A 23,021-nucleotide genomic window follows, 5' to 3' on the forward strand; every position below is an offset into this window, starting at 1 on the left:
GACATAGATGCTACCATAATCATGACAGACGCTGAAAAAGCTTTTGATTTAGTTCCTTTGAAAATCTTATTTGCAATTTTAAGAACATTTAATTTCTCCCTACAACTCGTGAAAATTTTAAACAATCTTTATAGTAATGCCGAAGCAAAGATTATAATGAACACTACAAATTAAACAAGGCACTCGGCTAGGGTGGCCAATGTCCCCAGTGCTCTTTGCGCTATTTATAGAGCTTCTAGCATCTTTACAACGACAGGACCTGCAAATCAGAGCACCCCTTCCGGACGCTCCAAAATTTAAACTTTTCCCAGATGACCTAATTCTATATTTGTCCTCAGAGCAACACTACATTCTAAATGCCTTTAATTTTTTTTTTATTGTTTTCTGACTTTGGCGGTACAAAATTATTCATTCCAAATCTGAAGTCTTGCTCTTTAATTGCTCTGACCAGGTCCTTCCGTCAGATATGCAGAATCAGGTCTGGTCTTTCGGCCCAATTAGATATTTTGGGATATATTCTTCACACAACCCTTCCCAGCTATACCAGCCTAATTACGAAAGCACGCTTCTGATGGCTGGAAGTCTACTAAAACAGTGGCAGAACTAACCACTTTCACTGATAGGAAGAATTGCTGTCGTTAAGATTATGATTTTGCCTTTATTTCTCTTTGTTTTTTCAAATTTATTAATTAAAGTGCCCCAAATGCTTTTCAATGTGGTAGACTAAATACTTCGGTATTTTGTCTGGCCTGGCAGGAAACCTTGTACAAAATTAGAGACTTCACAACTACCAATTGCAGAAGATGGACTTGCACTTACTCACTTTAAAAAATATTACCAAGCTGCTTTTTTTGATTGGTGCGCAAGGTCACTTACCAGAGGTGATCTGTAGTGCAATTTTAACTTGGAGCAAACGGTTTTGAAATCCAGTTCCCACCTTGTTCCCTTTAGTAAAATTCCGAGGCTCCCAAAGCAAAGTAAATATAAGAAACCTCAAACTATTTTTGATAGGTTTCTTCAATTGAAGCAGGAATATCAGTGTATCTCTTTTCATCCAGAAATGCTAATCTCCCACAGTAGAGGGATAGGTCTTCAAATAAGCAAAAGAAATATAACAGCCTGGAGGAGATTAGGAGTAATTCGTTTTAGGAATCCCTTTGTAAGAGATCAAATTAAATCCTGGAATCAAGTCAAACAGTCCTATCCAGGACTTTCATCTTCATTAATTTTCTAATTTTGGCACCTTAGGAACATTTTAAGACGTTCTCAAGTCTCCTCAGATTCACAAGTAAATCTGATCAGTCTTAATTTCTATGTAAAAGAAAGCCGAGGGACTGGCAATTGGTATAAAATTGCACTTAGCTATCTTCAGGCTAAAACTGCGCACAAAGCTTTACAAATGATCCAAAACTCTATTGGCAGGAGGCTGGATATGCAAACATGGAAGCTTATAACATCTGGGTCCTTTAAAGCCATAAGGGGCGCTCATTTTAAACGTATGGCTTTTCTTTCCAGATGGAATCTTTATTGCACTCCTCTTCGACTCTCTAAAATGTATTCTTCGATTTCAGGAGCATGTTTCAGATGCACGCATCCTATTGGGGACTGGCTCCATATCTGTTTTGCATGTTCCATTTTAGCTCAATTTTGGAACCAGGCACATCAGTGGCTTAGCAACAAGCTCGAAATAAATTTAGCGCCCAAACCAAGTACTGCTCTTCTCGGTTTGACTAATACACTTGCCCTACCAATACGACAACAACAGTATCATTTTATTGCATCACTTGTTGCTAGGTCGCTGATCTTGCAAAGATGGAAGGAGGCTGATCCTCCAACATTTTCGCAATGGTTGGTTAAGATGTCTCGTATCAAGGCGAAACAAAAAGTATATTCTCAAAGATTAGGAGCCCTAAAGAAATTCTATAAAATATGGGGTGTGGACTAGGTCAATGCATGCCCTTATCCATGTTAAGTCAGCTTTCATTCACACAAGTATAGATTCGTATTTATGTTAATTGACGTGTATTTATCATGTATAGTAATGATAATTCTATTCTGATGAATTGCTTATTTATGTCAGCCTTTACTAACTGCAAATACATTTTTTTTTAAATAAGTTCCGATAATGGTCTTGAATAGCACCCTTTTGCAATACCCCAGTTCCAATTACCGCCATAAACAGACCCAAGCTGCAGAGCCAATTAATAATTCAGGAGGAGTGCGAGGATCTAATATCTGTCCATTGGAGCATTCTTGTAATAAAACGGAAAAAGGCTGCAAGGTTGTCGCCGAAAAGTCAATTTTTAGATTGAGAAGGGCCCACTCCCCAATCTTTTGGAAGTGACAAAAACGTTATAGACCTTCTGGGCCGAGCGTAGGCCCAAAGAAATTGAGAAAAGAGGTCATCAAACTTCTTCAACCATTGGTTCGAGAATTCTAGTGGTATAGCTCTGAAAAAGTATCTAATTTTTGGAAAGAATATCTTTTTAAGGGCATTACATCTACCTACAAGGGAAAGGTGTAAAGTATTCAACATGTACAGTGATCTCTTAATCTTATTGGCCAGAGGGACGAGATTTTCATCAATGATCATATCGGTATTAGCCATTATATTTACACCAAGGTACCCTGCATTCTTCACCACTCTGGGGTCTACCCAAGCTATTTTCTCATTGGTGATAATTTGCTTTTTATCTTTATTTAGGGAGATCCCCGATATGTCCCCAAACGTTCGGGCCTCTGCTTCAACCGCCTTGATTGATGATTCCGGATTTGGGGTAACCAACGCAATGTCATCAGCGTAGGCCATGATTTTCGTGTCATAGCTTTGCATAAGTATTGGGAGAATAATCAGGTTATTTTCTAGTCTCTTGATGAGAGGATAAATGTACATCACTAAAAGCAAAGTGGAACAAGGACCCCGTATACTGAAATTGTTCTGTCATTTCCCCATTTATCAGTACACTGACAATGGGTTTGACATACAATGCCTGTGTAGCCCATGTAAAGCCGGAGCCTATCCCCATTCTCTGCATGCCGGTCAAAGGGTAAAACCAGGAGACCCTATTGAAAGCCTTCTCGGTATCAAGCAGGATCATAGGGTCTCCTGTAACCTGAGTTGCGTCAAACAGAGAGATGGCTCTTCTTCTATGATTTATTTTGCCTCTCCTGGGTATAAACCCATGCTGCCATTTGGAGACCAATTTGCCGATCACTTGCGACAAGTATTTTTTTATAGATTTTTGAGTCCCCATTGATAAGGGTAATTGGGCAATACGAGCTAAGCTCCTGCATAGGTTAGTCATTTTTAGGAAATTCAATGATGTTAGAGTGCAACCAGGAGTTAGGGGCACTGTGCGTTTAAAAGTTTGCTCAAAAAGGGTTTTTAGAACCTCCTTGAGTTGGCTCGAGAATATTTTATAGAATTCAGTATGTATGAGATCGGTGCCGTCGGCCTGCCCCTTTGGTAGGCTGGACATAACACTAAGAATCTCCTCCCAAGGGGGGGGGCCTTCAAGTAGCTCTTGTTCCTCCCCAGTCAAATGAGTTAACAAAGTTGAGTCAAGATACTCATCCATAGCCTTTTGCATAGAGTGAGCATCTCTATCTGTGCTCTCTGTATATAATGCCTGGTAGAATTTTTGCAAAGATGCCCTAATCCTATCAGGCTCTGTTGCCACCCTATCTATTGGATCCCGGATAGACCGTATCTCGTTGTTTGTGGTTTGCTGCCTTGTTCCCATTGCTAAGTGATGTCCTATTTTTTTTGCTACATTCTTAGGCTTTTTCCCTAGAAGCAGCAAGTTTGGATGCTGCTTTCTAAGCAAAGATTTCCACTATTGATGGTTTCCACCTCCATTTGGGCTGTATCCACTTCATTCCCCTCCTGGACTGCAAATATAAGCTTCTCATAGCCAACATCTTTAGACATTCCTGCAAGAAGTATTTTTATATTTTTTCCCAGCTTTAAAGAAAACTAGAGGGTTTCACCCCAAATACATGCTTTAAGTGCATCCCACACCACTCCTATTAGCGCAGTGCTGACATTCTAGCCAGAAATTTCAGGATCCACCCCTTTATATATTTACAATAATCCTCATTGTACAGCAAAGGCAAAAAAAATCCAGACAGAGATCCTCTTGGTAAGCCCTGTCCCTTAATATCCAAAATTAGTGGATTATGATCAGAAAAAATCCATGGGTGAAGTTCTATAATAAGCATCCTGCATTAAAGAAGAGGATACAAAAAAGTAATCTAGACGGGCATGAGACTGATGTGGAGTGGAATAATATGTATACCAATGCTCAGTTGGCTACAATCTGGACCATACATCGATAAGCCCATGGTCAGAGCTAAATTCCTAAGGGCTTGCAATACATGTGTTTGTCTTCCTGTCTATTTCTGATGTTCATCCATGACCCAATTGCAAGGTAAGTTAATATTCAGATCTCCACACGTAACAATTGGCATGGGCCTATGCACTAGCACATTTCATAGCCAATCAAAAACCCAAGGGTCATCAGCATCACTACAATACACTGAGCATAAGGTAAAAGGAGTATAAGCTAAAGGCAACCTTTCGGTAATGACCCACCTCCAATGTGGATCCACTCGAGTTTGTTTAAACTGTATAAAATTATTACGCACTAGAATTGCCACCCCACACTTGCGTACACTTTGAGTTGTTCCCCCAATTAAGCTGTATCCCAGAGTTTTGAACACATCCTTCTCTGTCTCTTCAATGTGGGTCTCCTGTAGGCTGACAATATCCACACACAAGAGTCGTAAGCCTTGAGAGACTCTCTGTCCTTTCCAAGCATTGTTTATTTCATAAACATTAAGGGTGGCAATCAGCAGCTTCCCCTTTCCTAGCATTAAGAAGGACCTAGTTTCCACCCCCACGGCTACTCTTATCAGCAAAAGAAAAAAAAAAAAATTAAAGCACTTCAACTTAATCATATATATTTACCTGTGTGGACCCCACCACACCCTCCCCTACCCCTACCCTCAACCCCAAAACCCCACTCCCCCTCCAAAAACCGAGAAATCAGGACATGCCTCATGATGTACCCATAACCAGCAACGCCCACCACGCAACCCTCCTGTGCCAAATAAGAAAGATTACAAATCAATTTCGGGTGTCCCAAACCGCTTCTGTTCGGTCCTGCATTTGGGGAGCACATAAACTGCTAAACAAAAATATTGTCAAATCAGGTGGTAAGAGCTACTAGATCCCATCTTAAGTTCACTGTAACACGCATGAACTTTAATTTACGATATAAAACTGCAGGTTAAACCATTGAAAATCACTTTTAACTTTGCAGGGTTTGAAGAACCAGAACCTTTTGGACCTGGCGGCGCAGGGTACGCCCAATGTCTCCGGAGTTCTCCTGCTCAGCTACACAGAGACACGGGACACTCTGTCGGCGTTAGAAGATCAGGTTTATTTAGCTGCAGCTAGTACAGTTATCCTAGAAGTACACAAAGTAGGTTCTCAGGAGACTGCCACTTCACTCTGTGGCGCACAATCTTATATACTGCATGGAAACAGAAACATAAAATAAGTTTACTCCCAGAGTATACAAGAAAGAGCCAATAAGGAAAGTTGGAAAACAGGGTAGAATCAATAGGAGAAGTTGGAAAACAAAAGTGTCAGATGACTCGAAGAGACCTCTCTGACTATGTTGGTCATCCCTCCCTCAAGCTAATTTATTAACAGATTCATAACTAACTTGCAGGTGGCGAGATACGTTTGTGTGTGTTGGAGGACAGTTGTGAAACGAGAGAATGCTAGCAGAAGACAGTGAAGGCCAGACGATAAGATAAGGTTAGGGAAGAATAGTGTGAACCAACAGATAGTTGAGACGGGGATTAGAAAAGCCAGACAGGGATTAGTGTACTCGGCTAGGTCTAACACCAGCTTCGCAAATAGAGGCAGAAGGCGTATTTCGACACCAGGCTACAGAAAAAGCAGAATAGACTTTGTTCGCCGTGCTGCCTGAGTGATGGCAACACAAAATGGCGGCGGAGCACAAAATGGCGGGTCGCTTCGATCGCGATCAAAAATCAAAGTTCCTCAGACCCTCCTTTTGCCAGAACTCAGGCAAGATAAGCTCATGCTAATCTGAGTCAATATCGACAGCCATGAGGTCATCGAGCTGTTGCTGTAACATCATTCTTATGTTTTCTGTTACCTGTGGTTTGGGTTTTGGGATGCACATAGTAGCACAGAGGTCACAGATAGCGGGACCACAGTGCATACAAAGGCAACAGGAGAAAATATTGGTCAGAATTATTCCTAAAAACGTCAATGCTTTCCAACCCCATTTGACAGTAGTCCCCAAAACCACTCCGTAAAAGACCAATGTCCTTCGTCTTGATGAATAGATTCAGAGATTATGTGCAACTTGGAGATAGCTTGGTATACTGTCGGAGCGTCATTAGGTATGAAAATACAGCAACTTGACCCGATCAATTTGCATACTCCACCTCGATCGGCAAGAACAAAATCTAAGGCAACTCGATTTTGTAATGTCATAAGACGATCCGCCTGTAGTTCTGCCATGATGTTGCTTAAGGCTCCTACAGTGATGTCTATTGTAGTCTCTACGACACGGACCAGTTGCCTTATATTTCTGCTGTTGGCCATCAGACCCCAAAAAGGAAGAAATCCTTTAAGGAAATCTCCTCCCACTTGTCCTGCTGTGTCCTTCGAATCAATAATCCCTCTGCCGTATCTGTTTCGATGATGGTTTGCGGAAGCGGTGTAGGTAGGGGGAAGAAGGAAGGCTATATAACAAGTACCGGAGAAACCCGTTGGTAACCATGTGTAAGCCCTATTATAGCAAATGAAATAGGTGCCTTGAGACGGCACTAGAGGAGGCGAGTTCTGAGAGGAATAAACGTACGTGTAGGAGCAGTTATTCCTTTGTGTAGTCAGAAGAGTGATCGTTTATCTGTAAGCAGAAGTTACCCTGATGTGGTATAGTCCAAATCGGCGGAGATTTTCCTTTTCCAACTTTACTACTAAGACTAGACATATATTGGGTGACGTTCCAATTAGTGTACGCTTTTCTTTCGTCAATGGAGATTTTACTATTTTCCATGATTTTAGCCATAGCTACCATACCCTTGATCAAAGAACTATGACTAAAATCCTGATAATTAATATGTGAATTTGCTTTGATAAGCATTTGAAAATATGTCGAAATAAGCCCAAGCAGAACCCTCATAAGAAAAAGGAAGAAATAGATATGGCATTCCTTTCTCTGTGGTATTTGGCATAAGACCGCACACCCAACAATCAGTTGTATTAACCACTAATTGGTGCTGATGTAATAGCTGGATAAAGGAATTGTTATAATATTCAGTTCTTCTAATAAGTTCATGTGGAGGAAGAGTATGAAAGAGATGTGGAGAAGTAGTAGAAGAGAACGAAGAGGAGGAGGGAGAAACAACTTTTTGCTGCAGAGCATGAATAATCCAACCTATAAACGCCAAAATAATACACAATAATATAATAACACATAAAACTATGCTGAAACGACTGTACATTATTTTACAGGATGCTTTCTTCATTTCTTCTTTTCTTACTTTATTATCTAGTGTAGTTTCCATCTTTCTAATGGATGCTCACAGCAATCTTCCTCACTCGCTAAATCACGATATTCCACCGCCCTATGACACTGAAGATCCTGCCGGCCTAATGCCACTATTCAGGTCATGACTCAGACTCCTACCGTGACCCTGCAACCGGGACAGAATACTACACGAAAAAGAAGAGTCTTAAATGTTCTTTGGTCTAGGTATTAAATTATATTGTTCTTTCCCCGGAACATTCTGGTCTTGGAACAATGTTTGTGGTTTAGTCGTATCCAAGCGACGATGTGATGGAATCGCTTCCTGTAAAATGTTGTCGTCCTCTTTTTCAGACTGTGTCCCATTCAGGTGTGCATTGCTGAAGGGTACGAATCGTGGAACAATTTCTTTTTCACAGTCACCTCTGCGTACCCATTGATCGTATGGCAAAGGTACTTTCTTACAATGGACACCGTGAATCCAATTTTTCTTTCCTTCGACTTTAACTGCTGTCCTTGAAGTGAGGAGGACCATTCGAGGCTCTCGCCATCTGGGTTGCAAATTGCTGGACCTCTGGAAATTCTTCACGCATACCCAGTCACCTGGTCGGATGGAGTGACCTGGGTCTGTGGAAGCCTTCGGCAGAGCACTCTGAACCTGTTGATGAAGGACACGCAATTTAGTCGTAAGGTCATGCAGATAGTCAATCAACATTGGATATGGCAAGTCTGAGTATTTCTTAGGATGAGGGATTCCCCATACGTTAGCCGGATGGCCAAACACCACTTCGTATGGGCTAAGTCCCAAACGAGAGTGTACTGCAGTTCTGGTGGATAGCAGAGCTGATGGCAAAGCATCGGCCAATTGAGTCTTGTACTTGCTTGAATCTTTGCTAGCTTTAATTTCAAGGTTCCGTTGTAGCATTCTACTAAACCCGCTGACTGTGGATGATTCGCCGCGTGGAACTTTTGTTTGATACCAAGACCTGCACAAATTTTCTGCATGACTTGGCCAACAAATTCGCTCCCATTGTCACTCCAGACAATGCGCGGTAAACCAAACCTGGGGAAGAATTCTTTTAGTAGAATTTTAGCTGTGGATAAGGCTGTGTTATCTTTTAAAGGGTATGCTTCTATCCATCTCGAAAAGGCGCATACTACCACCAGAACATATTTGAGGTTGTTGCATCGCTCCATATGAATATAATCGATTTGCAACACCTCAAATGGATATGTTGGAGGAGCAAAGTGACCCGCTGGAGTTGGGGTTCCCTTTCCCGGGTTGTACATTAAACAAACAATACAGTGCTTCACTACATTGTCTGCACATTTTGGGATACCTTCATTCTGCCACACTGGAGCCAGAAGTTTACAAATACCTTTTGCACTTAAGTGGGCTGGACCATGTGCCATAGTAACCACTGGGAAAACATAGGCATCTGGTAACAGCCAACGTTGATGTTCAGATAGTTCTATCCAACAACCCATCTCATCCAACATTCCGGTACTTTCTTTCCACTCGTTTAACTCTCTCTCTGAAGCTTCTTTCTGAATCGCTTTCACACTTTCCACTGTATCCTCATACATTCCTCTCTCTCTAACCCAATTCGCAGGACCTGCCACATACATTCGACTTGTTGAATCTCTCGCTGTCTTTTTTTGCTATTTCGTCTGCAAACGCATTTCCTCGACCAACATCATTTGTAACCTTTTTGTGTGCACTACACTTCACGATCGCTATCTGGGTGGGTAAGGCAAGTGATTCAAGGAGATCAGTCACTAACTGGCCATGTTGTATTTTAGTGCCATGTGAGGTGAGAAAACCCCTTTCCTTCCAGAGACGCCCAAAGTTGAACGCTACACTAAAAGCGTATTGGCTATCAGTGTACACGTTGACTTTTTTTCCCTTTGACAATGCACAAGCTCTCGTTAATGCTATCAATTCTGCTGCTTGCGCTGAATTGTGTCTAATGCGTGCAGTTTCCACAACTGTATGTAGAGTAGTTACAGCAAAGGCTGAAACAGTATCTCCATTAGGCATTTTAAAACAAGAACCGTCTACCCATAGAGTTCCATCCGGATCCTCTAGCGGTGTGTCTCTCAAATCAATTCGTCCCTTTGTCTCTTCCTCAGTACAGAAGAAACAATCATGTTGTTTTTTATCACTTCTCTCATCTAGAAGGGGCAACAGAGTAGCCGGATTCAGGGTATTACATTGTTTGATGTGTACGTGACTAGCCAAAAGTATCAGTTCGTATCCAGTTAGACGAGCACTCGTCAGGTGCTGTGTTTTTGTTCTGTTCAATAAAGTATCCACTGCATGTGGTACCATGACAATGAGAGTGTTATCCAAAACCACTCCAGCAGACTGTCGAATAGAAATTGCTGCTGCTGCTGTCGCTTTGAGACAACTGGGCAATGCTTTAGCTACAGGATCTAACGCAGCCGAAAAATAGGCACATGGCCGCTGTTTGTCTCCAAATTGCTGTGTTAAAACTGACAATGCACAACCTTCTCTCTCATGAACATAGAGCGAAAAAGACTTAGTGTAATCAGGGGTGCCTAGTACAGGAGCAGAACACAGGGCGGTACGTAAATCAGTGAAATTCTTTTGGCACTCATCAGTCCAAGGAAGGGGCTGAGGCGTATCTTTTAAAGTGAGTGCCAACAAAGGTTTGGCTATTAGAGAGAAGTTAGGGATCCACTGTCTACAATAAGAAGTAATACCCAGAAAGGCACGTACTTCCCGTTGTGTGGATGGTACAGACATTCGCGTAATCGCCAGAATTTGTTCTGGTGTCAATCGTCGTCCCTCCTTTGATAGGAGATGACCCAAATAGGTAACCTCTGACAAACATATTGTAGTTTGGAAGGTGAAACCTTGTGATTCAGTTTAAACAAATGATGTAGTAATGTAACAGTGACATCTTTGCAGATATCTTTTGAATCGGCGGCGACTAATAAGTCATCCATGTACTGTATAAGAGCAGCACCAGACGGCAAATGAAAAGTATTAAGATGACATTTTAAAGCTTGGCTGTAAATAGAGGGACTTTCACAATAGCCTTGGGGTGCGCGTTTAAACCGGAAGCTTCGGCCTCCAAGAGAGAAGCCAAAAATGTCCCTACTCTCTTCTGCAATGGGAATACTAAAGAAGGCATTCTTTTGATCAATGACAGAAAACCAAGTCGCTGTGGAAGGTATCATGGTCAACAGAGCAGTGACATCTGGAACAACAGGAAATTGTGGGACAACAATTTTGTTTACCTCCCGCAGATGAATTACAAAACGATATACAGGTGGTTGAGAAGGATCAGTGCGTTTAAGAACAGGAAGAATTGGACTATTGCATGTGTTACCTCTTGTTTCTTCAACCACACCCTTCTGAATCAAGTCATGAATGATTCCCAAAAGCGCCTTCTCACCTTCAGCAGAGATTTTATACTGTGGGATGCGCGGTAATTCAGCATTGGACTTGAGAGTGACAACATATGGCGGAATCTCAAGACAACCCACATCATTCGGACCCGTGGCCCAAAGCGCTGCTGGAAGGGAAAGCAATTCAGGAGGAAACTGATCTTTGGTTAAATACATTGGGGAGACTAATTTCTGTCCTAAAGTAAGATGTACACCAGAAGGAGAACAATATATTGTAGCATGCATTCTTTTCAATAGGTCTAGACCCAACAGATTTTCACCACAACCATTCGTCAACAGAAGTGGAGCTTCCAAATCATAAGGACCAACTGAAATAGGCAAAGGGCAAGAAACTGGATTACGAACAGGGGCGCCAGAAAATCCTACAGAAACATTTGTTAAACCAGACAAAGGTGCCCCAGGGAGTTTGGAGTGAATGATAGAACTTCTCATTGCCCCAGTAGCCAGAAGAAATGGCTCTGAAACACCCATTGTAGTGACGTTAACATAAGGTCCATTTTGATCTACTGGGATTGGCACAACTCCCTTACTTTCCATGGCTGTCCTAGTTAGCATGAAGACTTTCATTCTCGCCTTCAACATAATGGTCTTCATTGTAATACTGTGCGGACCTCACATTCTGCTGATCAAAGTTGTTCATGGAATTGGGAGAAGGAATTGCACGCTGTTCTTGAGTCAACATATCCCGACCTCTACCTCTGTTTGCTGACTGAAGGCCAGCACGACCTCGTGGAGCAGATAACGCTCCGTTGCGTTGCAATAAAATTGGACAACTATTTTTAAAATGACCTTCCTCTCTACATTAGGCACATTGATTAGGACCTAGCAAAGGTCGCGGAATATATGGTTCAGGCTTTTGATACAACCTTTGAAGCTGAGGAGGCTGCTGAATTTGAGGCTGAGCATAACGTGGCGGATAGGCTTGTTGCAAGAGAACCTTTGTCTTTAAATCTTTCGTCTTTTTCTCTTGTTTATCTTTTTCTTCTTTATCCCTATTCTCATAATATTGAGCAGTAGCCAATATCTGGGCAGAAGAAGAAACAGCCCATGAACTTTCTAAATCTTTTAATTTGTGTGACAGCTCGGGAAGCAAATTGAATACAAATTTGTCCACAAATAATCGCTGTCCACCCTCTGTAGCCATGTCTTGACCACTGTGATCAATAAAGGTTTCTTCGAATCGAGTAAAGAAGTCAGAGACACTTTCATATTTCTTTTGTTTGCATGCCGCTAATTTATCCCAATTTACTCTCAATGCAGGCATCATAGCTTTCATTAACGTAATGATTCTACCAGGGAGTTCCGAGATCAGAGCGTCAGGCTTTGCGCCACCCACTTGGTCTCTATCTGTATTAGTTATAACATTCCAAGTAGCACTTAATTCCTGCGCGTGATCCTCTCTACGAATCTTAGCCCATATTGTCTGTGGGACTACATTTCCCATCAACATGTCAATATCTGCTAGGTTCATAATGCAGGCGTCAACTGTCTGCGATAGTTCTTTATAATAACCTGCAGGGTTTTTACGAGGATCTGGTAGAGTCTGTTTTAGAGCCAAAACTTCAGATCTCTTCCGAGGAACATGTACCCATATACGTTGAAAATGAGCAAGAATAGCTGCATTAGCACCTACTGCCGCAATCTCTTCCTTCCATACTGGAGGAACCTCTCTCATAGGATAATTTTTCAACGTCAGTCTAACCGACGGATCAGAATCAGGGAAAGCCTGAGAGGACAATAAGGATCTATAAGAAATAAGTGTCCTTACAGCTTTCCCAACTTTAGAACCCACAATAAGTCCTTTTTCAAAATCAGTCTGAACATTTAACAGATTTTGTGGGATCGGACTCGAACTCATGTCTTCCCATTCTTTAATAAGTGTATCGCACATTATAAAAAAAACATATCTTTGCGTAGGCGCGTTCCATTGCAAAAAGGTAGACATAATATCGAGCATGCTGTATTGTGGACCCTTCTTGATCCATCTACGTGCAAGAGAGTCCAACCTTTCTCGTTCTTCAAAATCTGGGAACTGACTACGAGACTGTCTTCGAGCAAAAGCCGGAGACGTATTTAAAGTTCCAAAGAAAGGAGATAGAATACCAGTGACTGCATCTGTAAGACGCTTACGCACAGACGGTGAATTAGACATGAGAATTGGAGACAGAGTATTAGGAGAACTAACAGAAGGAGAATCGATAGTTACAGAAGGAGCAGAAGGCAAAGGAGATCTAAGATCAGGTGTTGAGGGCAAAGAAGTCGAGGTTAAAGGTAAAACCGGCAAGGGCGGTAATACTGGAGGAGGCAAATGCTGAAGAGCCGGAGCAGGCGGAGGTACCGCTGGCGGCTGGACAGGCTGTAACGGCTGAGGTACATTAGCATTTTGCGCATAGGGCGGAGGCAACCTTAATAAGTGGGACATTAGGGGATCTTCTTCCAGATCTTTCTTATTATCGGAAGGAGAAACAGGCAACACTAGCATTTATCTATCGCCATACGATGCTGTCTCTCTGAAATTTCAATCACATTATCAATTTCATCGTCTTTAAACTGTTGGGCAGCCTGTATAATTGTCATACCCTGTGCTTTCCTATCTCGTTTTGCTTGTTTAATTTCTTTCTGTTTGGCTTCCTTACGCCATAAGCGGAAAGAGTCAAACATTGCCGGCCGAGCTTTTCTTTTAAATAAAACTGCTTCTAAATTGTCTAGTACTTCAGGATCAAAACTACAGTTTTCTGGCCATTTTAGAACACCATCTTTCTTTGTGTATCGGGTCCATGTCTCGTTAAAGGCAATGGGGCCAATACCATGTTTTGAATGGAGCTCATATGTGGGAGTTCCAACCGAAGGAATCGGACAAGAGTCCTCAAGTCGGGAATCCTTATTACAACCAAAGCAACAAATTCTACCAAACTTAGTCAGACCAGGCATCTCGTGATATTACCAGGCTGTTCACAAACTTCAAGGGAGTAAAACTCAGTTTACACAGCACAAATGCACTTACCCTCGGCTTTGTTTATTGCAATAGACAAATCTAAGAACCAAAGAAAACCAAAGAACCAAAATTGTGGGCGCAACCCACGAAAATACTTAACTAAGGACGTCTTCTCCCACCAACAGAGGCCCGTCTATCGTCTCGCCTTACCATACATCATCAAAGGAAGGGCCAAAGCAGGGCGGCAGTCAGGGCAGCGGTTGTCAGTAGCCGTCAGGAAGGAGTAACCGCGCTGCAAAAGACCTTCGGACCACTTTCGACATACAGGGGTCGCTTAGTGTGGCTCGCGAACCCTCCGGAATTTTCTTGCGGGGTTCCTCACAACCTTCGGGCAGAACCGGTACCACTGAAGCCGCCCAACGTTGGGTGCCAATTGAAGAACCAGAACCTTTTGGACCTGACGGCGCAGGGTACGCCCAATGTGTCCGGAGTTCTCCTGCTCAGCTATACAGAGACACGGGACACTCTGTCGGCGTTAGAAGATCAGGTGTATTTAGCTGCAGCTAGTACAGTTATCCTAGAAGTACACAAAGTAGGTTCTCAGGAGACTGCCACTTAACTCTGTGGCGCACTATCTTATATACTGCATGGAAACAGAAACATAAAATAGGTTTACTCCCAGAGTATACAAGAAAGAGCCAATAAGGAAAGTTGGAAAACAGGGTAGAACCAATAGGAGAAGTTGGAAAACAAAAGTGTCAGATGACTCGAAGAGACCTCTCCTCTGACTATGTTTGTCATCCCTCCCTCAAGCTAATTTATTAACAGATTCATAACTAACTTGCAGGTGGCGAGATACGTTTGTGTGTGTTGGAGGACAGTTGTGAAACGAGAGAATGCTAGCAGAAGACAGTGAAGGCCAGACGATAAGATAAGGTTATGGAAGAATAGTGTGAACCAACAGATAGTTGAGACGGCGATTAGAAAAGCCAGACAGGGATTAGTATACTCGGCTAGGTCTAACACCAGCTTCGCAAATAGAGGCAGAAGGCGTATTTCGACACCAGGCTACAGAAAAAGCAGAATAGACTTTTTTCGCCATGCTGCCTGAGTGATGGCAACAAAAAATGGCGGCGGAGCACAAAATGGCGGGTCGCTTCGATCGCGATCAAAAATCAAAGTTCCTCAGGTTTTGAAGAAAAACTTCCGCACCAACCAGCCGGAATGGAGCAAAGAGTTGGCATAAGAGCCAACTACATTCAAAAAAGGACACACCTTCATGTTCTGTTTCAGAGTTTGGGTGAGCTTGATAATATATAAATTGCCTAAACAAAAAGTTTTCTAAATTACCAACATTGCTCTAGGCCTCTCAACTTCTTTTGGCTGTTGTTTTTTTAAGATAAAGAGAACTGGTGTGCACATTTAATCCTTATAACCCAGTCCCATTTAATTCAATCGGGAAATGCGCCTTTCAAAAGATTCACCATGAACTGCCTGGCATTGCCGCCCACTGCCCCTTCTGGAATTCCGAGAAATGGCAAGTTGCTCATCGGTATCTATTTCCTTGGTCCTCGAGCGTCCACATAACATAGGTCATAAAGGCCCCTTGGGAGGTACTTTGAGTTTTCAGTGTGCTAGCCTCTGCCTAGAGGCTCTCCATGCAGTCTTCCACCGTAGTTAAGGGTTCCGCGATATATATACATATTTTATTCAGCTTCCTTATCCAACCCTGCAAATCTTTGGTATCAGCTCTCGCCCAACAGTTGTCGCTCTGTGCTTCTTGCTGAAATTGCTTTATGGAGTGAAGAATAGAAGTAAAAGAGGGTTCCCCCATATCAGTGCCTGACTTATTTAATCGTTCTTAGCCAGGCTCTTTAGCGGAGTCACACCAGCAGGGTAGTTGAGCTGTGTAGGGAAAAAGTCCTGTATTACTTGGCGACTATTCCTACACCGCTCTCCCTTTTCTTTTATTCTGTGACAATTTCTTGCATTGAGTTGAGACCAAATCCTTAGTTGAAAAGATACTATTTGAGTTTAAGGTCTCTTCATCGCTTGGTGACATATTTCCATTAACAGAGGACTCGGATCCGTCAGTCAGTGAAAAATAAACTTCCCTAAGCGTCTCGGGGAGGGAGACGCCAGTTGTCTCAAGCCCTCAAGGGTAACCCCGGCACCGGACAAGGGGGTGGCAGGATTATTGACACAGCAATCTGTTCTTTTCTGGGTTCCCTCGGATGAATCTAGAGAAGGACAGCCGCCTTGGGCCACTTTCGTGATAAGCTTGAATGTAGCACGGATGCAGCACCACACATCAAAGATCCCGGTTGTGCCTCTTTTCCCAGCAATGACAATGATCCTAGCACAGCTACGGGATTGCCGCTCATAGGATGTTTGCAGGGGATATTCCAAGTATCCGCCCAAGGGCCCGAAGGTTTATTAGAAGCTGTGTCCCCCAAAGCATCCTCCAAGTTTTTTCCCTCAGAACCCATAGAGCTGGAAGAGGAAAACAAATTAGCAATGGAAAGCTGTCAACACCCAATGAACCATTGGTTACTCGCTGTGTGGCTTTTTAAGCTCCTGTCTCTCTCTTCCCTTTTACTGGACAACTCCCTAGAGTTGACTTCATGGAAGAATTCCGATGGAGCTGTGGGGGTCGTTCCGGAAGCACGCCCCACACAAGATGTCAGCAAAGCGGCTTGCATCTTGGCGCCCTTCAGGCCCGACCCGCCATGGCCGGTCTGCAGCGGCCTAGACTCAAAGGAGGCCAATAGATGCAGTACAGAAGCTGCGGCAGCTGCAACCAAGCAAATCAAGGAAGCCGAGTCAAGACCACTGCAGCCGAGTTCTGAGCCGAGGCATGATTGGCGACGTCCTCCAAGCGATAGATGCCTCAACGAGTGTAGCAGGATTCAAGTTCTGGCCTGCATCCCTCAGTCCACATAGTCGAACTCTGAGTAGCAACGGCACAGTAGGGACTATGAGCGGCACAGCAAACTACTCAGGCACCATCTTGCTCCACAGATCTATATGATTGGAATTACATTTTTATGATGATGAAGATTTGCAGCATAGGGAAACACAACCACACGTTCAGGGCATGTTGGAAACACCCATACCTCTTTCTTAGGAACAACATAGGATCTAGAAAAACTTAAAAGACATTGAAGAGTTTTGAGTGGTACATGATAATACATGAGTCCACATCCAAACAGATCTTGACATTTATGCGTTGATCAGTGTATTCCTTGCATTTGGAAAGTGCTGCCGCAACAGAGACTGTATGTTTCTTTTTTTGCTGAACATTTTTATTTTTTCAAGAAGCAAAACTTTTCTGACTTTTCTGATGACTTCTGCACAAGAACAAGAAAGGAGAAATCCAGAAGAAGAAGTACAAGAAGTGAATGAAAAACAGGAACATGTTTCAACACAAATCCAGATTGTTGCCAGAATCAATTTAATGGAATATTTTTGGGTTGTGCACAGCTGGGTAGGTGAGTAGGTCACAGGGCCTGTCCCCTGTGCAGCTATTGAGACTTATCACCTATGGGCGAGAACTCACTTTGTGCCCAGACTTTGGCCATGTGCAGCAAGAGGAGGGTCACAGGACCTGGCTTCCAAGGCCTGTGGTTGCGTACGGTGGATGTTTTAAGCAGTGTGTGGCGTTAGGACAGGCCCTGCACCCAATTCGCTACAGGGGACAGACACCTATTACACACAGTGCTTGAACCACAGAGTTGCCCTTTTCACCAGAGATTTTAGAAAATGATTTTTGAATTTCAGGGCACGCTTCAGGTCCTAGTACTGCAAACCCAGGCCAATCTTCTTTGACAAATGTAGCCCATTTCCAGGCTTCTCGATTCTGAATCCATATCTTCAAAAGCTTGGCAGTGGATGCAAGGGTTTCTGATGCTTGCCTATGTTAGTTATACTCAGGAATGAAGCTTCCTTTTAGCGTTGGGAGTCCTTTTTGGGATACACGGAACCACTTTTACCTTGGCAGCCAGGGTTTTTTTCCACAGAAAAGCAAGATTAAATAGAACCACATGGTTGGCTTTGGTTAAAACATCTTAGCATATGTTTAATAAAATGTCCGAAATTTACAAAAATTGAAAGCCAATTTAGTTACATCAACAATTGATAACTCGCACAACACCCATTAAAACTAAAACCCAGAAACCAAAAGGTATACTGATGACCTCGCTCTTGATGAGACAGATGCAATTAGAAATTTCCGTAAATAATAATACAGCTGAGATTACATATCACACCACCCATAACATTGTAAAGGTAAGGCTATAAATGTAGTACTATTTATTAGTTTGGGTATTTTTTTTATTCATTTACAGTGTGCCTTTGGGTGTGGTTATTTGTTTGTGTAAGTAGTGTGAGTTCATAGACATTTTGTTTGGTGTGAGAGTATCACAATCATCAGTCCAATCATTATAGCTACATCACCAATAGGATGATGTCTGATTTCAATTGGTGTGGCAACCAATGGTAGCCATGAAGTATCTTAAGAAACTATATTTGGACCTGCCACTCTAAGCTGCCTATTGTGTAGGGACAGACAATTTGTCTATTCTTCAGCCATGAATTGTATAGATAGGAGCTCATACCACTGATTTTTCTAAAGCAGAAGTCAAAGTAAAGAAAAGTGCATCAATAATATTATTGTACTAATCTTGTAGCACCCATCTGTATTGAACGCATCGATATAGATATGGCCAAATCAGAGAGGGTAAGATTGTGTGGGGTAAACCAAGACTATACTCTATAGTTTGGACAAAGTGATAGATGTTGGCATCTACATTGTTGAACTAGAGAAAGAATGATCTCTGACTACGCCCTTGTTGATTTAAAATCAGCATTTGATCTTGTTCCACGCCACAAACTATGAGTCATTTTTTTTTTTTTTAATATATTTTTATTGCAACCTTTAGAAATTACACTGAGAATTCATTCCAATTTTAGACATACAACCTAAAACATAAACAATGGTTACATATGAAAAATTATATGCAAAATATCAAGGGATTTGAAGGAGTAATTCATTAGATATAATTAAACATAATTAAACATAATTCGATTATAAAGGTCTATTATTATTACTCCAAATCTCGATTGGTTTCCAGATCGTGTTGCCTAGGGTTCTAGCCGTCTTGCCTTTACAGGCAAAAATCGCCCTCTCTTGGTTATACATACCTAACAACCGAGCAAGCCAAACCTGAAAGTTGGGGGGATCTGTATCCTTCCAACGAGCTGTAAGAATTATCCTATAAACCGCCGTCCCCCAAAAAAGACATATTTCCCCCTCCTTAGCGTGTTTCAGTATGCTATCATAGCCCAACATATAGAGGGTGGGGGATTCAGCTACTGAGTGCCCAAACACTTCCCACCAAAAACCTGCTATCATACCTCTCAGATCTATAAGTTTATCACACTCATATAGCATATGAGCCCCGGTTTTGCCACATCTCAGACATTCGGAGGTTGCTCTTTTCCCCCAAGAGTGAAGTTTGGCGGGTGTAAAATACAGATCATATATAGTCTTATACAGCTGAACTTTCATATTAGAGGACAAGAACACCTTCATTAAAAGGGTTAATGACATATCAATATCCACATTAGGATTATTCAGTTTGCTTGACCAGCTCGCTTCCGTGTATTCCAGATCATCCCGTTGGCTTTTAATTAGAATATCATATATAGTACCAATCCTGGTTGTACATTTGACCATACAATCAAATAGGGGAATATTATCCAGAAAAAAATCAGCACTATTTATATTCAAAATCGTATTGATTTGAATAAATTTAAATACACTATTATCGGGGATAGAAAATTTACTTTGCAGCATTTGAAATCTATTGCCATTCCCAGGCAATAAGAAATCTCCTACCGTTAAGACTCCCGAATATTCCCATCTTCTAGATATATTATCGTATATTTGTGCTGGTAATACTGTAGAGTGCCATAGCGAAGTATACTTATTGTATTTAGGAATTTTTAGATGCCTCATAGTTTTCTTCCAGATTCCCCAGGCGCTTGATATGATCTTGAACTTAACTTTCTTATAGTATGAAGGTTCCAGCTGCTTTACCAGGAGACCATTAGCCTTGTCTCCAATAACCAATTCATAAATTGAGGGTATATACTTATCCCCTATTACTTTTTCAGATATTTTAACAAAGAATAATACAGTCATCTGTTGAAGCAGGGTCGCCCACAAGTAGAATCCTAAGTTAGGAATTGGCTAGCCTCCTCTTATAACTGGAAGAGATAGGTACCGAATAGATCTCCTTATCTTCCCATAGCCCCAGACAAATTTAACCATCTGGGATTCCAGGGCCTTAATAATTTTATCATCCACTGATAGCGGAATCGCACGGAACAAATATAAGACCCTGGGTAAAATATTCATTTTAAGGAAATTCCCTCTTCCAATAATTGAGGGATGCAGACCATCTACCCTTTTCAGATCGTTCTTAATCTTTTGGAGAAGAGGATCATAATTTGTTTTAATAATTTCCTCTATCTTGGGAGATATACGAACTCCTAAGTATACAGCGCTTTCAACCCTTCTTGAGTCTACAAATTGAATATTGTGAGTGCATATAACCATTGTTTTATCTCTATTTAGAGAATATCCAGAGAACTGACCAAAGAGTTGGGTAATCTGTTCGATTTCCAATATTGCCTCAGTGGGGTGGGATGTTATTACCACCACATCATCGGCATAAGCTAGGATTTTGGTATCAAAGGGACCTACTGTAACCGGTTTGATTGCCTCTGCGGTTAAAAGTTTTAAAATGAGGGGGTTTATATATAGGGCGAAGAGAATCGGAGAGCATGGACAACCCTGCCGAGTCCCTCGAGATATATCAAAAAGCCTAGACTCCAGACCCATTACAAGAACCCTCGCCTTAGGTGTGTAGTACATAGCTTTAATAGACTTCACAAGACGAGGACCGATTTTATTTTGCTCAAGCACTGCCCACAAGAACTCCCACGACACCCTATCGAAAGCTTTCTCAGCGTCCAGGAGGACCATCGACATCCGGCCCCCCACGACATCCACGGCGTCAAACAGAGCAATAGCACGATGGATATGATCCATAGTGCCCTTGCCCGGGATGAAGCCGTGCTGCCACGGGGAGACTAGGAGTTCGATGACCTCCCTGAGGCGATTAGCTAGAATCTTGGAGTACAGCTTTCAATCGGAGTTTATAAGAGAAATTGGGCGGTACGATGAAGCTAGGTCAGGAGGCTTATCTTTTTTTGGAAAGATCACTATATTCGTTTCCGTCCATGATCTCGGAGCGATGCCACGGTCTTGAATACCTATGAATAGATCGAGAAGTAGCGGTGTTATAATATTACCCAAAATTTTATATAGCTCCAGTGGTATTTTGTCTGGACCAGCGGCCTTGCCTGAAGCAAGGTCTGTAAGAGCCGTTTGTACCTCCAACTGTGTTATATCCCTTTCTAGGTCTTGTCTAGTAGCCATCTCCATTCCAAGATTACCTTCCTGCTCAGTTGCCCACCTAGCGAGTTCGTCTTTAATTATTACAGGATCTAGTGTATCCTCGTTTTGATATAATTTCTGATAATATTTTTTAAAGACCTCTAAAATAGTCTCAGATGTTGTATGTTCTTGGCCATCTGCCTCAATGCTAGCAATTAGACTAAGAGACGGTTTTTGGCGAGTGCGGAGAGCCAACTGCTTGCCGACCTTCTCACCCGCCTCGTAGATCTTATTACGACGAGATTGATAAGTCTCGGTCGCTCTCTGAGACAGCCTACTATTTATCTCCATTTTGAGAATCGTCATCTCTCTAAGAGTTGACCCTCCATCACCACCTTGCGTTATTATAGCAGTATGCTTCTCCTCTATTCCGGCTAGTTCTAGAAGTTGTAATTCATAGACCCTAGCAAGTTCCTTCCTCTGTCTGGCCACATAACTTATTGTTTCCCCACGGATTGAAGCCTTAAAACAGTCCCAGACCATATCTCGTGAGGCGCTGTAACGATTGCAATCGATAAATCCTTGTGCCCATACCTTAATGTATTCTACATACTCATTATTAACTAACAGTTTTCTATCAAAGGACCAACTTGACCGAGGTCTAAACATGTTGTTAATACTCAGTGGGAGTACTAAGGGATTGTGGTCCAAGATAATCTTCGGGAGTTTATTTATTTGTGTCTTATTGACGCAGTTAGTAGTCATCCAGATGTAATCGATACAAACATATTTATTATGCGGGTATGAGAAGTACGTATATCCTGGATCCTGATGATGCTTCATATCCCATACATCAGCCAAGCCTAGACTTTCCTTAAGTTGTAAAATGGCTCTATATACCTTTGGTTTGCGACCAATGTATTTAAATTGATCTTGGTTGTATATTAGCCCTTTTTGGGTCAGAGAGATGTTAAAGTCCCCACAAAATATTAATGTATGAGGCCAGGATGCTAACTCCAGTTCAAGGTCGGTAAAGATAGAGGGATCATCCTGATTAGATGCATAGATAGAGCATATAGTAATTCCGATTTTAAGCTCGACAATCACCCACCTACCCATAGGATCAGCTGCCTTACGTGTAGGCTCGCCCACAAAAGATTTTGCCAGAATGGCTACACCTCTTGTTCTAGTGGTATGGCTTGTGCTTACCAATAAATTAAACCCCGGGACCCTCAATACATCTCTTTCTGCCCATGGGACGTGAGTCTCTTGAAGACATAATATATCAAATGAATTTTGAATAATCATCCCACACATTTGATCCCTTTTCCCCCTATCATTGAGCCCCGCTATATTCCAGGAGCATAGTTTTAACCTAGCCATATTCTATTATATTCTATTATATTTATTTTCCAGTCAGGTTCTCCTATGTGACCAAACTTAACGATAGTCTCGTGAATTCCATTTCTATTTCTATTTCTATTTCTGTTTATATTTCTAGAATTACGGTTGCCTTTTTTATGTACTTTCTTCCCCCTTCCCCTGTCCCTTCCCTTCCCCCGTACCCCCCCTCCCCTGATCCCCCCACCCCCCACCCCAACTTCCC

This window comes from Triturus cristatus, chromosome 2_2 (genome assembly GCF_964204655.1).
Source record: "Triturus cristatus chromosome 2_2, aTriCri1.1, whole genome shotgun sequence".
NCBI classification, from domain to species: Eukaryota; Metazoa; Chordata; class Amphibia; order Caudata; family Salamandridae; genus Triturus; species Triturus cristatus.